The following is a 14,191-nucleotide window of genomic DNA, read 5'->3' on the forward strand; positions in this document are numbered from 1 at the left end:
AATTGGGGATGATAAATATTTTACTATTCTAGAGGACAAATTTGAAAATGAACAGATATAAAGCTAATAATTACCACATGCAGATCCAGATACCAAGTACATATTCATTCATGATTGCATTAATGAGCACCTTGCCTTGCTCCCAGGCTCTGAGGAATAAAGTAGGGAACAAGGCAGTTATTCTTACAAAATCATTGAGAAGCAAGCATCACAAGTTCAACTGAACAATTTGATTAAAACTCTTTTCTGAACTTCAGAAATATTAAAAATGACCACAATAATACAGTAATTGAGAAAACAGACTTCCAACTCTAAACTGAGTGTTCTTCCCTTTGCATAATGCTTGTCCAAACAGTAGGTTGCCCTGCAATATAAATAGCCTCTATCCCTATTATTCCCACTGGTTGGGTACAGGCTCTGAAGGCAGATGGTCTGTGTACAAATCCCACTACTACCTAGTAACCTTAGAGAACCTAGAGTGAGATCTCACATGCCTCATCTGAAAAATGGAAGTGATAACAGTGTAAATTTCATAGAGATGTTGCGAGAGTTACAAGTTCTCGAAACAGTGCCTGCATACCATATACTTTTCATAAATGTCAAACATTATTATTATTACTATTATGTATACATATATACACCTACATGTGTGCATACATTTAATTTTATTTTGTGAACTGAAATCTACTTTGCATATAAAATTTGACAGATGTTAGTGATTTGTTTTACCGTCTCTGAAAATGTACCACAATCATAATAAAATATGCTAGTTTGGATCAATAATAAAGTCTTCCTATCTAAATGGTTTAAATTGACAAACATTGGCAAAGTTTCGGAAATTAAGTCTGCAGGCCCAGATTTTTAAAATAAGACTGACATTTATTACAGTTGCACATAGGAAAAGTGGGAGAAGCACACACAGGACCTTCATATTGCAACTGTGAAAATGGTGCCCTGTGAAAATGGTGCTCTATGGAGGTGTGCAGCTGGCAGCCGGCCAAGCTGCTCCTAATGGCTCCAAGCACACAGAAATGACTCACCCCCAGTTGTCCTGGTAAATGTAATAAATAGCCTGACTACATTTTTGATGTTTGGCTATTGACAACTTTCAACACTCCCACCCTCTTCCTCTTTCTCCTTAGCACTAGCAGGTAGTTCAAACAGCACTCACTGTATCCCCACTACCTAACCACTATAAAAGTCCCAAACGCACTCCATTTCTTATTCATGCATTTTATTTTGGGATCCACTTGGGAAATTTGTCCTGCTCTTCTCAGAAACCCTCATTATGTGGGTAACAAACCTTTTAATATGCTATTGGTGCAGGTGTGGTATCCTCAGTCTTGATATCAAAACCAAATTTCGGATTGGGTAGGAAGGTACACTCAGCTTCTGAAAGGCACCACAACAGTATCTTAAAGGTCAAAACCATTCCTTTAGTCATTCTTTGCAAAACTAGCTCAGTGGCTCAGGTAAGTAATTTAAGGGAATCTTTAAAATAACTGTATTTCCTGAGAGTTAAGGGTCTCTTTATTCAATAATTACTTTTATAGAGTTTTCTAAGACACTGCTTTTCATTTTTCTGTGGTCATCTCTTCTTAGGAACATGATATATTTTGCCTTTAGGGTGGGAACGTTAGAGAGAGGAGTCTTGGGAATATAATGAGAGTTGAAGACAGAGATTTCTAAGGACACAAGGGCACCTGGATAGGGGAATGCTGACACAGACAAAAATATTTTCTAGTTTTCCCATAACAATTTCAGATTACCTGTTACCATAGCATCACTATTTATAGTAGCCCCTTTTTACTCTCAGAAGTACCCCAATTGGATGACAGTTTATACATAATCTGATAGAGTCTTTGTCAAATGCATCTTGAGACACACTGTGGACCACGGTACATCTACAGAGGAGGGAAGAGTAGAGTCTTCATCAAAGATATCATAAGAACTCTGAGAAGCTATAACAATTGATGAAATACCTGTATTTCTCAAGAAACTTGGAATACAGAAAGAGATGGGTATGTAATTATCGTAACGGTACTCTGACAGTTGCTATAATTGATAGTGATATGGCAATAAAAATACATATGAGTTCAAGAAGTATCTTTTTGGATAGGTTACATATGTAAACAGGAGATTTGGAGTTGAGAGACATTCCAATTTCTGCTGCATTGCTTTCTAAGTCTGTGACTTGAGTAATCATAATATCTGTAAATCTTAGCGTTGAAACAGATAGTTATTCCTGGTTTTCAAAACTGTTCTAAGATCTAAAAAAGCTAACATAGGTAAAGGTCATTACAGAACACCTGGCACATAAAAGGCACTATATAAATTACAGCTATTGCATATTGTGATAATGACACCATTATCACCACACCCACTATTTTTATTGTTATTATTATTATTGTTTATGGCAACATTATCCAGGTTACCAAGTTCTTCCAAGTATTCTGCGTTTGATTTAATAAAGAAAATAATTCTGTATAAAAGCCACCTACATTAATGATTTTTTTTGTTTTAAGGCTGCTGGTTGGGACTATAAATTGAAACTATACTTCTGAAAGGTAATTTGTCAAAACATATAAAATCCTTAAAATGTATATATATATTTTGAATGAACATTTGCATTTATAGATTTTCATCCTTAGAGAAAATTATTTTCATACATAGTCAACAGGGTTTAGTAATTTGGGGCATAAACTTTGGGTCACATAGCACAAAAGTTAAATATCACACTTAATTATTAAGTTACAGAAAATCTTTAGTGCTTAGTCATTTCCTTTTTAAGACAGAAATAGTTATCTATTTCATGGGACTATCAGGACAATATAATAAAATTATGGAAACAAAGAGTAGTGTATGGACTTTAATAAGTGTTCAAGTGTCATTTTTATTAGATATAACAAGTCATTTCAAAATTATTTATAATCATGAATTTAAAAATTAGTTGAACTATGTTATAATAAAGGAAACAATTAAAGTTATACATATTATTAGAGTATTTTAATGTAACAATGGAGCATTTAAAAATAATATGAAGTGTATGATTATTCTTATTTTTAAGTAAAACTTTTTTTTTTATTTTGAGATGGAGTCTTGCTCTTGTCGACCAGGCTGGAGTAAAATGACATGATCTCTGCTCACTGTAACCTCTGCCTCCTGGGTTCAAGTTATTCTCCTGACTCAGCCTCCTGAGTAGCTGGGATCACAGGTGTGTGCCACCATACTCAGCTAATTTTTGTATTTTTAGTAGAGATGGGGTTTCACCATGTTGGCCAGGCTTGTCTTGAACTCCTGACCTCAACTGATCTACCTGCCTCAGCCTCCCAAAATGCTGGGATTACAGGCGAGAGCCATCATCGCGCCAGGCCAAGTAAAACTTTCAAGTAAAACAGTTTGAGTATAAAAATGTAAGAGTAGCTATTTCTCTTCAGTGCGACTATATATGATTAATCATTCTTGTTTTCCCTGTGTTTCAAAAAGTCATACGAAATATGACTTACCTTTATAATCACAAAAAGTTTAAAGTTATAAAATGAAGGAAATCCCCAAAATGTATATTTACTTGTCTACAATCTTGTGATTGCTTTTTAATTGCTTTATAAAGCATTTTAGTATGGATAGTGCAAAAGTTACCCTCAGTCTAGGTCAAATATTTAAAATAATTCAGAATCTCTCAGTTAGTTCAATCCAAATTCATTATACTTATGAAGATTCTCTCTCTGAATTCTATTTGGCACCCTATCAGTGACTCTACACTTAACAAAACAGGTGCAACATTAATGAGAGCAAGGTAGAAAACCTCCCAAGCAGAAATAAAAGTGTTTTGACATTGTCAAGTGGATTGGCTGTGTAAAATTGCATAGCAATGCAGATTACAATTCTATTTAAGACATAAGAATATTGTCTACTAACTACAAAAAATTGATGGAATTTGAGAGAATAAAACAATAAATTCCTGCTATTTCTGAGATACAGAGCAATAGGAAGAAGAAGAGGAAGAGGAGGAGGAGGAGAAAGAGAGAGAGAAGGAAGGAAGGAAGGAAGGAAGGAAAGAAGGAAGAAGAAAACTCATCCAAAACCTTAGTCAGAACTGCTACAAATAACAGCTTATTTTTGACCCATGGAAAATGCACACTAAATTTATAAGGGCAGTTTAAACACAAATATAGAACTCTGCAAAGAGAATATACATTTAATGGTGATAAAGCATATCTATTCAGAATAGGTTTCTATAATCTGAGATCAACAGTCACACCCTGGAGTCTGGGATCACTCTCACCTATTGTCATAGAAAGGCAGAGAAGAAAAAATAGCTTTAAGTATCCTTCAGAGTAATGGGTCATAGATAAATATGGAAATAACTAATTTGAGGGATGTTTTCACAACAGCTCCAAATTCTAGACCATGTGTTTGTTGCTATCATTTATCATATAATCCTTCTAAGGGTACCATTTAAGAATTTTAAAAACAATAGTAATAAAGGAAAAAAATACTCCACTGACAAACTTCAGTGTGCCACAAACAACAAGAAATGTGACTTTACAAATGCATATTCATTCAGTCAGTCTTATACTTCCTCCATCAATTTAATCTCTTTTCACTATATGTATCACTAGTGGATAATCAAACAACAGAATTTGCATGAAATTTTAGTCTGTACTTTAAAAAAAGACAAAAATTTCATCTTTCCATATTTTCCAGAACTTTTACAATTTCATGCAATATGGCTCAGATACCTCCTTCCCATGACAAAGTCATTTGGCTAAGGGTCACGTTAGAGTTGAAGATTTGCCCTGAAGCACACTCAGCCTAAAAGAGCATAACATCAAACAAGATGTTGTGCTCATGAATTCCATGTGAGACTATTTAATAGAGTTGGGTATCACACCAATGCCCTGAACTCAGAAGATATCCTCTGGTATCAAATTCTACAAGTCATACTACCAACTCACACAATTTTCTCTTTTAGTAAAAACAACTACGTGTGATCAATAGTTTGGCAGGTCTATCCATAGTAATTACTGCTATTACTAAAATTGTATTTGACTCTTTTGCTCATATGACAATCAATAGGGCCAACGAATTGTGGTTACAGTTGGGAGAAATCTCTTAAACTACTTAGTCCAAAATTACTTAGCCCAGCTCCCCCATTTTGAAGATAATGAAACTAAGAAAATAAATAACTTGTCCACATCTAAAGAGTCAGAGAGTTAAAAGAGCACCAAATAGAAGATTTCTTATATCATTTAATGCTGTATCTCTTATCCCAAAAACTGGATCCAAAGTTAATTTGAGGTTAGGCTGTAAAAAAATACTTATTCATAACACCTAAGCAAGGAGAGTATTATTCAAAAACCAGATACTCAATGATTCTATTAAAGGTTGAATAAAAGAATGGATGCCTTCCTCTGCTATTGCAAAATAGTGCCTTGTCTATGTATTCTATAACATATTCTAAAGGAATAAAAACATTTATTCTAAAGTTTAACAAAGCTTCACAGAAGAAAAGAATCACTAAAACTCCAAAATGTCATTTTTATCCTCAAGTCAGGAAAATAGTAGAGGAAATATTTTCTACACATTAGCAATTTTTAGTGGCAGTTTCTCTGCATAAAATACAGCAGACAAAAATAAAACTCCCCAACACACACACACACATACACACATACACTCACATACACTCTCAAGTTTTATAATCATAAGAGGTAAAAGGATTCAGATACAGTTTGAGGAAACCAAGTAGTTACTGCCTACAAGGAAAATCTCCTGGGTGTTATGACCACATGACTCGAAGACTACATTCTAGTCCATGGCCCCCTCTATACACACAGTATTCCACATAATGGAGCTTTCTGAGAGTAACCTGAAATATCTATTTGTGGTCAGCACATGATAAATCAGGAATCATCAATTCCATAATATTTTCACTTTTGATTAGAGTGTGTTGACTTGAAGTTGGATGGTCAATATTTGTCAATTAAAGACCAAAAATAAAAGATTTACATAGAGTTAACTGTGCCCAGTGGGTTTAAAATAGATGAATGCCCCCAGAGAGAAAAGTTTATTGGAGTTGAGTCACCCCAGAAAGATAACGCAGATCTAACTCAGAATAGAAATGAAAAATCATCACTGGTATCCACGTGGAGGAATACAATTGATTTTGTAATAATCATTTCCTCTAACAGGGCTCCATACTCAAGATTTAATCAATAAACTTCAGGTCCCTACTGATTCCAACTTTTCACAATTGAAAAAAAAAGCATATAAAAATACAGCTGAGTGGTATACAAAATTTACTAATGATTATCATCAAAATCAATTTCTTAGTGTCTCTTGAGAATATTTTAAAATCTGCTTTAGAAGCAAGCACTTGGCCTTAAAAAACAAAGATTTTTCCAAATATTTCTGTGTAGTAATATAAATCAATGTCTTTGTAGTTCATCCTCAGTGAAATCACTACATCTTATTCTCACAACTCTCTTCTCGCTATCAACCCAATCATCCAAGCCAGAAATCTGGACATTGTCCTAGAAATTACTTTCTGTTTCACATCATCCCCTCACTATGTCTAATAGTTCATCAGTTCTAATCTACATCAGCTTTATACACTGTTTTCTAATCAGACCTCTGGCCTAGAGTACAACCACTGCTACTGTGATCCAGGCCCTCAGTTTATCTTCCCATGCAGTATCTCATGTCTTCTCTCAGCCACATCCCCCATGGACTTCCCCTCAAAATGCTTTGCTCCTTTTGTAAAATCCTTCAGAAACCAATCCTTTACCTACAGAGTAGATTCTAAAGTACACAGGATAACATGTAAGTTCCTCTAGTCTTTGATCCCTGCTAAATCACCAGTCTCATGCCTTGTCATACTTCTACCCATTCCTAAAGATTAAGAATCTCTGTGTAAAGCTTTCTATATTCTCTCTCCCACCCTCCATAACTCGAGGTGATTATCCTTCTCTGTAAGTATACATGGAAACCCATAGTACCATAGACAAAACTACTCACAACTCTATCCAAATTGTCACAGTGGATTTCAAATGATTGATTACATGTGTTTCCTAAAATATGAGTGGTAAATAAGCTATATTTCTAATGTGTACTCATTTTAATCAATGTTTGGAAATTGTCTGGAATCACTGTTGAGAAAGAACTGTTGAGAAACTTAACCTGAGCTGCATCCAAGCTGTATCTACTATTGGAGTCAGCAAAGGAACCAGTTATTTGTTATCCTTGCACTAGACTATGAGTGCTTTAGGGTAAACAAATTACTTAATTTTTTTAATTCTCAATGCCTAGCACAGTGTCTGACATAAAAGTTTATTGTAAACAGTAACATCAAGAACCACTCATCACAATCTGTAACTCCACACAAGGAATCCATACTCATTCTTTTCCGGTATAGTAAATACACAATACTTGAGTATAACTTGCATAACTTGATTTTCAAGAGGAAATGTTAATGTGTCATTATAGTCAGAGTAACACTTAAGGCATTTCAAACACAACACTTATTCCTAGTGGCTGCATAGAATTTTCCTTGGACAACTATTTGACCCTTCTCAAGCTCAATTTCCTCATCAGGAACATAGGGGTAATGAAACCTGTCGTGCAAGGTTTCCACAGGGATTTAAAATAAAAAGCACCATTACCTAGTGGGCCCTATGTAAATGATGATTATTAGTATGTGCTATTTTGGTTCACAGCAAATTTCCATGGGGAAAAATGCACTTTTAGAATATAAGAAGATAATTTGAGTCCCTCTTAAAAGTCATTTTTCTGTTCAGTTATTCAGGTTGTTTTGTTAGTAATACAGAATCAGTGAATATCAATTATATTTATTACATCTTTATTTTGCCATTGCCCTCGCCCTGAGCTCACATTGCACAGCAGCCTCAAGGATGTTTATTATTATTACTTTTAATAATCAATGAATAATTGATAACAATGAAACACTTTTCCTTTGGGTCACATTTTTATCTACGGATTTTGAAGGGTTAACATTTTTAGTTCTTCTTTTCTTATATTTCTCATTCTAGCTAATATTTACCAACCCCAAAGGAATTCTAAAAAACCATGAGACTTTTCTAGAATTATTCCAAGAGATCTTTGAATGCTGTGCCATCAAGAATGTTCTTCTGTGACATTTCCACAGGTTGGGGCTAAACAACGAAGATATTTATATAAGTATATCAAGGAGTTTAGGAGATAAAATGCTGCCATGTTCAGGCTAGAGACAAGAATTAACAGTAAGCAGAATGACAGAGTTAAATCTGATACAAGTCATCCTGTCACTTGTCACCTACAAGGTTCCAAATTTGAATTCTTATTTCATTTGATCCTACTGGGTGGGTATCATTATGCTGCAATAAGAAAGCAGAAGGGTAAAAATATTAAGTAACAAGGTCACAGAGTATGTTACACAAAAGGAGAAATTAACAATACAAACAATAATCACCACCATCAATTTGTGTCCAACGTGTTGTGTACTCCACAAATCCATAGGCTCTTGGGCGGCACAGCTGAGATTGAAACATAGATTTTTTCTGATTCCAGAGCTGATGTTTCCCATAACACTTATTTTCCTCTAAAAGTTGATGAGTTTGAAAATCTCAAGCACCTTTGCTATTCAAGACCTATCCTTCTAATAAGAATCTTCTATCTTCCTCCAAAGAGTGCCTCAGCCACCACCACCCCAGGGTTGCTAGTGCAGTGCCATCTAGATTCTTCTTTCCACAAGGATATTGAATTACCTATATGCCATATCAGAGAAAATGCAAGCAAACTTTTTGAGAATGTGCTTTAATTTATGCAAAACGCTTCAGCGCCAGATAATCTGACACAGGAGCTTATAAGTAATGAAACCATACACCCAAAAGGTGTATTGCAATGAACAACTAACTCAAAAAAATCATTCTCATTGTCTAATCACATCAGAACGAGAAGCAGATGAATCATAGCTTTACAAGTGTTGCCCTGTCCAGTTAATGAGTGTCTGCAATATTGTTATCATTTTTATTACTTTTATCATTAGGCACTTTACTTGTTTAGTTTTCTCTCCCCCTCCATTTCACCACCAAAACAAATGCTATGACAGTTCTGCTTCTACTTATCCCATCTTAAATATTAGAATAATATGGGGCCAGGGCTGATTTGAAATAGGACACAAAAATGTATCTTCCCTCTTAAAAATGTGGTTGTTCTAAGTGACAGAGAGATGGAAAACAGGGGAAAATGTCATCAACATATTGCCACATGGATGGGCACATCATGGGGAGAGCTTTTCCATCCTGTTAAAGATGATCTTGAGAGCAAGAACAATATACCAGAGACTATGACTGAGAAATTATGCACTTATGAGATAATCAGTAGTAAGTTAAATAACTGTGCTTCTAATAGGAGCAGCTGCTGTGTGACTCAGCAATCTGAGAATCAATGAGCCTTGTGTGGAAATGTTCTATAAACAAGACCAAAACTCTGAGTTATAAATGTAAATGATATAATGCAATTTCCCTAAAATATTGATCACCTTTACCAGCTTCCAGTTCCTTCCACAGTTTTCTTGAAAGAGCTGTGATGATTTCACAGGACATTTTTTTACCAGAACACAAGAAAGTTTTATTTCTTCTATTTCACTTTAAAATATCCAGTTCAAAAGTAGACTTTCAGGGGAGGATTTTTAAAAAACAAATAATACCTGTTTCCTTAAATATGTACCTGGTATTTGGGGTTTTGACAAGTTTTTCTATTTCTTAGGCCTTCATGGTCTTAGTGAAAGGATAAAGTTTCATTACTTTATATAAAGACTTCAGACCTACTAGTCTTAATACTATAAAGTAATGAAACTTTATCCTTTCACTAAGACCATTCAATATTCACGGAGTACAGTTGACTGCAGGTCACTGAAACTGCAGAAAGTAAAACTGCGGATAAGGGAGACTACCATATTTTTTAAGTTATAATTAAATACTTAATCACAATTATTCATAATTCCTGTATCCAATGCCCATATAGTTGCCAGGGTACAGGACTGACAAAGAATTGAAATACTGTATGTTTCATCTAAACAGGTATAGCCCAACGGAACTTACTGCAATGATGGAAATGTTCTATTTTTGTGTCATCCAGTATAATAACCACTAGCCACATGTGATTATTGACCATTCGAAATTTGACTAGTGCAACTGAGGAACTAAATTTTAATATCATTTAATTTTAATTATTTTTTATAGTCATCTGTGACTACTGGCCATCAAACCTAGATCTATGATAATATTCCTCAGCTGCCATATGCAACATTTAATATTTTGCTAATTCATGAGAAACTCTGAAAGGATGCATTGGAACAAAAAGATAAGCAAGAAAATGGACGTTTATCATTTCTGGGAAAGTTACTTCATTATGCGAGATCTTTCATGTTCATGTTAACAGAGGAAGACTTGACACATCAATTGATTTGTCTTCTCTATAAAGGTACTTCTATCGCTCCAATCATTCCCACTCTTTGAAGCAGGGTCTGTCTGTAACATCAGCAGCAGCCCAAGCCACAAGCAATTACTACATTTAGAATCAGCCATCTTTTATTTCAAGGACATAGGGTAAAATATGTGATGTAGCTTTACCCAGGAGCCTGAATGGTACTAAGCATGAAATTGAATACTTGGGGTTAATGCTAGATCAAAAGTGGTAGAGGTACCTCTGTAGCTCTCAATAAATGTGTGTGTGTGTGTGTGTGTGTGTGTGTGTGTGTGTGTGAGAGAGAGAGAGAGAGACATAAAAGTTTCCTCTATAATGTGGAATCCTGATGGATTAGGAACCCCTTTGACTAAGTGATAATGGAATGGCCCCATGCAAAAAATATTAGAAATTTTGGTGTAATCCTAATGTTACATACAATCAGCCTAAGAAGATATTTCTGCTTAGAACAAAATAAAAAAGTGTATCATAAAAAAAGTGGCAATATCAGTAAAGTAAAAAGCAGCAGGTAAATACTAGTTTTCACTCCCTTTCACCCCACAAATAATGACATGTTCATTATGGCTGGTGTTTTCAATATAAATCATTTCCCATGTGTGCTTATATGTGAGCATGATTTGCAAAGAACATAAAATAAAGTGTAAAGAAATACCAATAAAAAGAGAAGCATGTGGAAAAAAGGAAAAAACCAACAATCAAAAATGTAGGAGGTCAAATCATAGAATTAAAACATCGCATAAAGCCTAGTATTGATCACTACTTGGGTTCACTCTAAGGGGCTGGACTGTGTTGCAGGTAGGTGAGCACTGACACATGAGTACTTGCAGGTGGTTTCTTTACAAGTTTCACTAGACATGAATACAACCAAATGTCCTCATTCTGTTCTTTTATTGTTCTCACATCCAGAATCCTCATGTGCAACAAGCTAAAAAAGGTTTGATTTGTTGTTAACAGCCCCTAAAATTGCCTCAGCCCTGGTCCAGAATGTTCCAGATCAATACCTGATACACAAAGAGGAAGCCCAAAGGGAAAGGAGTCCTCATTGTCCATTGATAAGGGAAGCTGACAATGCAATCTTCAGAGAGGGAGCCACACACACAAATGAGAGTTCCATGAGGATCACGCCAGCTTGTGTTTCCAAAAGGAATTGTCCCCAGATTTGGCCCCCATAGAACTCCTCATTATTCTCAGGCCAAGTGAAAACTCCCTAATAGGACTTGAAAAGCTCTTTATCCTCTGGGCCCTGCTTATCATTACAAGTTCATCTCTCCTACAGCCATACCATTTATTATTTCACCTATTCCAATATACAATGCTCTCTCCCCACCTCCCATCCTCATTTCAATATCTTTTGCCCAAGATGTTCCCTTGGCCTGGTCTAGTCTCCCTCCACTTCCAACTTCCTTCTCCCTTTTCTCTGACTTCTGCTTATCTTCCTCCAAGCTAGGTGAGGCTTTCTCCCATGTGCTCTCATATACCCAAGATTGTACCTACCGGAGCAGTTATTACTCTCTAAAAAAATTTTATGCTTATTTGCTTGTATCATCCACTAGGCTAGAATTTTTCTATTCTAGCAAGAGGCATATCTGCCTTATTTATCACTGCATACCCAGAGCCAGCACAATGTGAAGAACATAATAATAGGAGCTAACTTTTATTACCCACTCACTACATGCCAGACAGCATATTAACTTGTCTTATCTTCCCTAACCCTATAAAATAGGCACTATTATAATCTCTGTTTTACAGATGTGAAGACTTGACCACAGAGAAGTTATTAGAAACTTGTCTAGCATTATGTAACCGGTAAGTGGTAGAATTAGGAGTTAAACCCAGGTATCTTGATTCAGAGGCTATGATCTTAATCACTCTGCTGTGCCATTTCCTAGCACAATAGGTGTTCAATAAATATTTTGAGGGTCAATAAATGAAGGAAGAAATAAAATCCCAAAATGAATAATGTTTTTGGCTATTTCTAACATGCATCATGTCCTTTTTAGCACTCCAATGCATGAACCTTACTCCTTTTCTGATTTAATTTCAAGAATTGCAAATGACAAAACATTTTGGTGTGGGATTATTCTGTGAGGTCATTTGAATTTTGTGCAAAAAAAAAAAAAAAGAGTTAACATTGTAGCCAAGATTGCTATCCTTAGAAAGGCCTGCTTGCAAACTTGGCCCTTAGCTGGCATCTGAGAACTTAACTGGTAAACAGTTCTCTACACTGATATAAAACCTTATTTAAATTATGAAAACATCCTACTGTGTCTAAATTGTGCACTGTTGCTTACGCTGAATACCTGCCTTCTTTCTGGGAGTCTGAAATTTTGGTGCATGCTAGTCAGAGAGTGCCTTTGTGAATAGTCCCCTAAAAATATTGGGTCCTGAGTCTTTAATGAGCTTCCCAGACAACACTTCACACATTGTCACAAAGACACTGCTGGAGGAATTAATGCATCTATTGTAAATCCACCAGGAGAGGCCCCTTGGAAGCATGCACCTAGTTTCCTTCAGACTTTGCCCAAGGGTCATTATCCTTCACTTATCTTGTTTTGTACCCTTTTATTATAATAAATCTTAGCCATGAATACCACTATAAGCTGAGTCCTATGAGTCTTTTTAGCAAATCACTGAATATAGAAATGATCTTGGGGATCCTCAACACAAATCCCTTTGTGGGGGCATGAAGCAAGAAAAAAAATAAACAATGGCCAAGGGCTCCAAATAATCACTACAAAAGCATAACAATTTCAGTGGGCTTAATCAAAGCGATTCTCCCATTGGAATAAACAGAATTCATAGATTTAGACATAAAATCCTATATTTAAGGCTGATCTCTGTTAATATTAAGGTAGGTGCTTTTATGCAAATAATCACCTCAGAGCTCTGTTTTTTCATCTGTCATATGGGAAGAACAATGAAATAATTCCTACTTACTGGAATTACTGTGAAGTTTAGTTGGAACAACATATTTAAATAACCCTAGGTCAGTGGCTAGCATAAGTAATCACTCAGCAAATATGCAATTATTAATTCTAAGATTCTAAAACATTATTCAATAAATTATACCTGTTAAAGACATGATAATTCATTTAATGTTAGAATTTAAAATATTTTTGTAAGTTTAACCAACTACACCAACCCCCCAACACCCACATATTGACATGCTTTAAAAATAAATATACAAAAAGAACAAACAAATGCAGCTATTTTCCTGACAGTTCATGTAATTATAAAGTCAAATAACAACCAACAAACTTAGTAGCTTTTGTTCAGGTGCCAGCTATGTGGCTCTCACAAAATGAGACTTTAGCATTTTATTAATCATAAGACAGCACTAAATCTTCTTCCCACCTGACAGTTTTAAACATGCAGTCAAATGGTGAGTTAATTAAGTGACAGTGTCCACGTTACTCAAGAAGATGAAGCAATAAACGGCTTCTGTGGCAGATTAAATGCCAGAATAAAATTGAGGTGTCTTTGATAAACCACTGGAGAGGTCGCCGGCTACTCTGCTCTCCTAAAATCTGGACTGCAGCCCCAGAGACCATGAATACCTGCAGATCCAGCAACTACTAAAACAGTTTTCAAGGTGTGGTATATTCAAGCTGAAAGTCAAAGGTGATAATTTCCAATCAAGCTAATTGCCCTACATTTTGATGACTGTCTGACTCTGAAATGAATACTCCAAAATGCATTCCTCATC

The 14,191-nt window shown here is 35.4% G+C and overlaps 1 long non-coding RNA gene across 1 annotated transcript in view; it reads right to left on the bottom strand.

Moving 5' to 3' along the window:
- LOC117098674 overlaps positions 1-14,191 on the bottom strand; it is a 175,430-nt gene that overhangs the window by 46,285 nt on the left and 114,954 nt on the right. The gene's annotated exons all lie outside the window — the stretch shown is intronic.

Source organism: Trachypithecus francoisi, unplaced genomic scaffold, assembly GCF_009764315.1.
Source record: "Trachypithecus francoisi isolate TF-2019V2 unplaced genomic scaffold, Tfra_2.0 Lachesis_group16, whole genome shotgun sequence".
NCBI classification, from domain to species: domain Eukaryota; kingdom Metazoa; phylum Chordata; class Mammalia; order Primates; family Cercopithecidae; genus Trachypithecus; species Trachypithecus francoisi.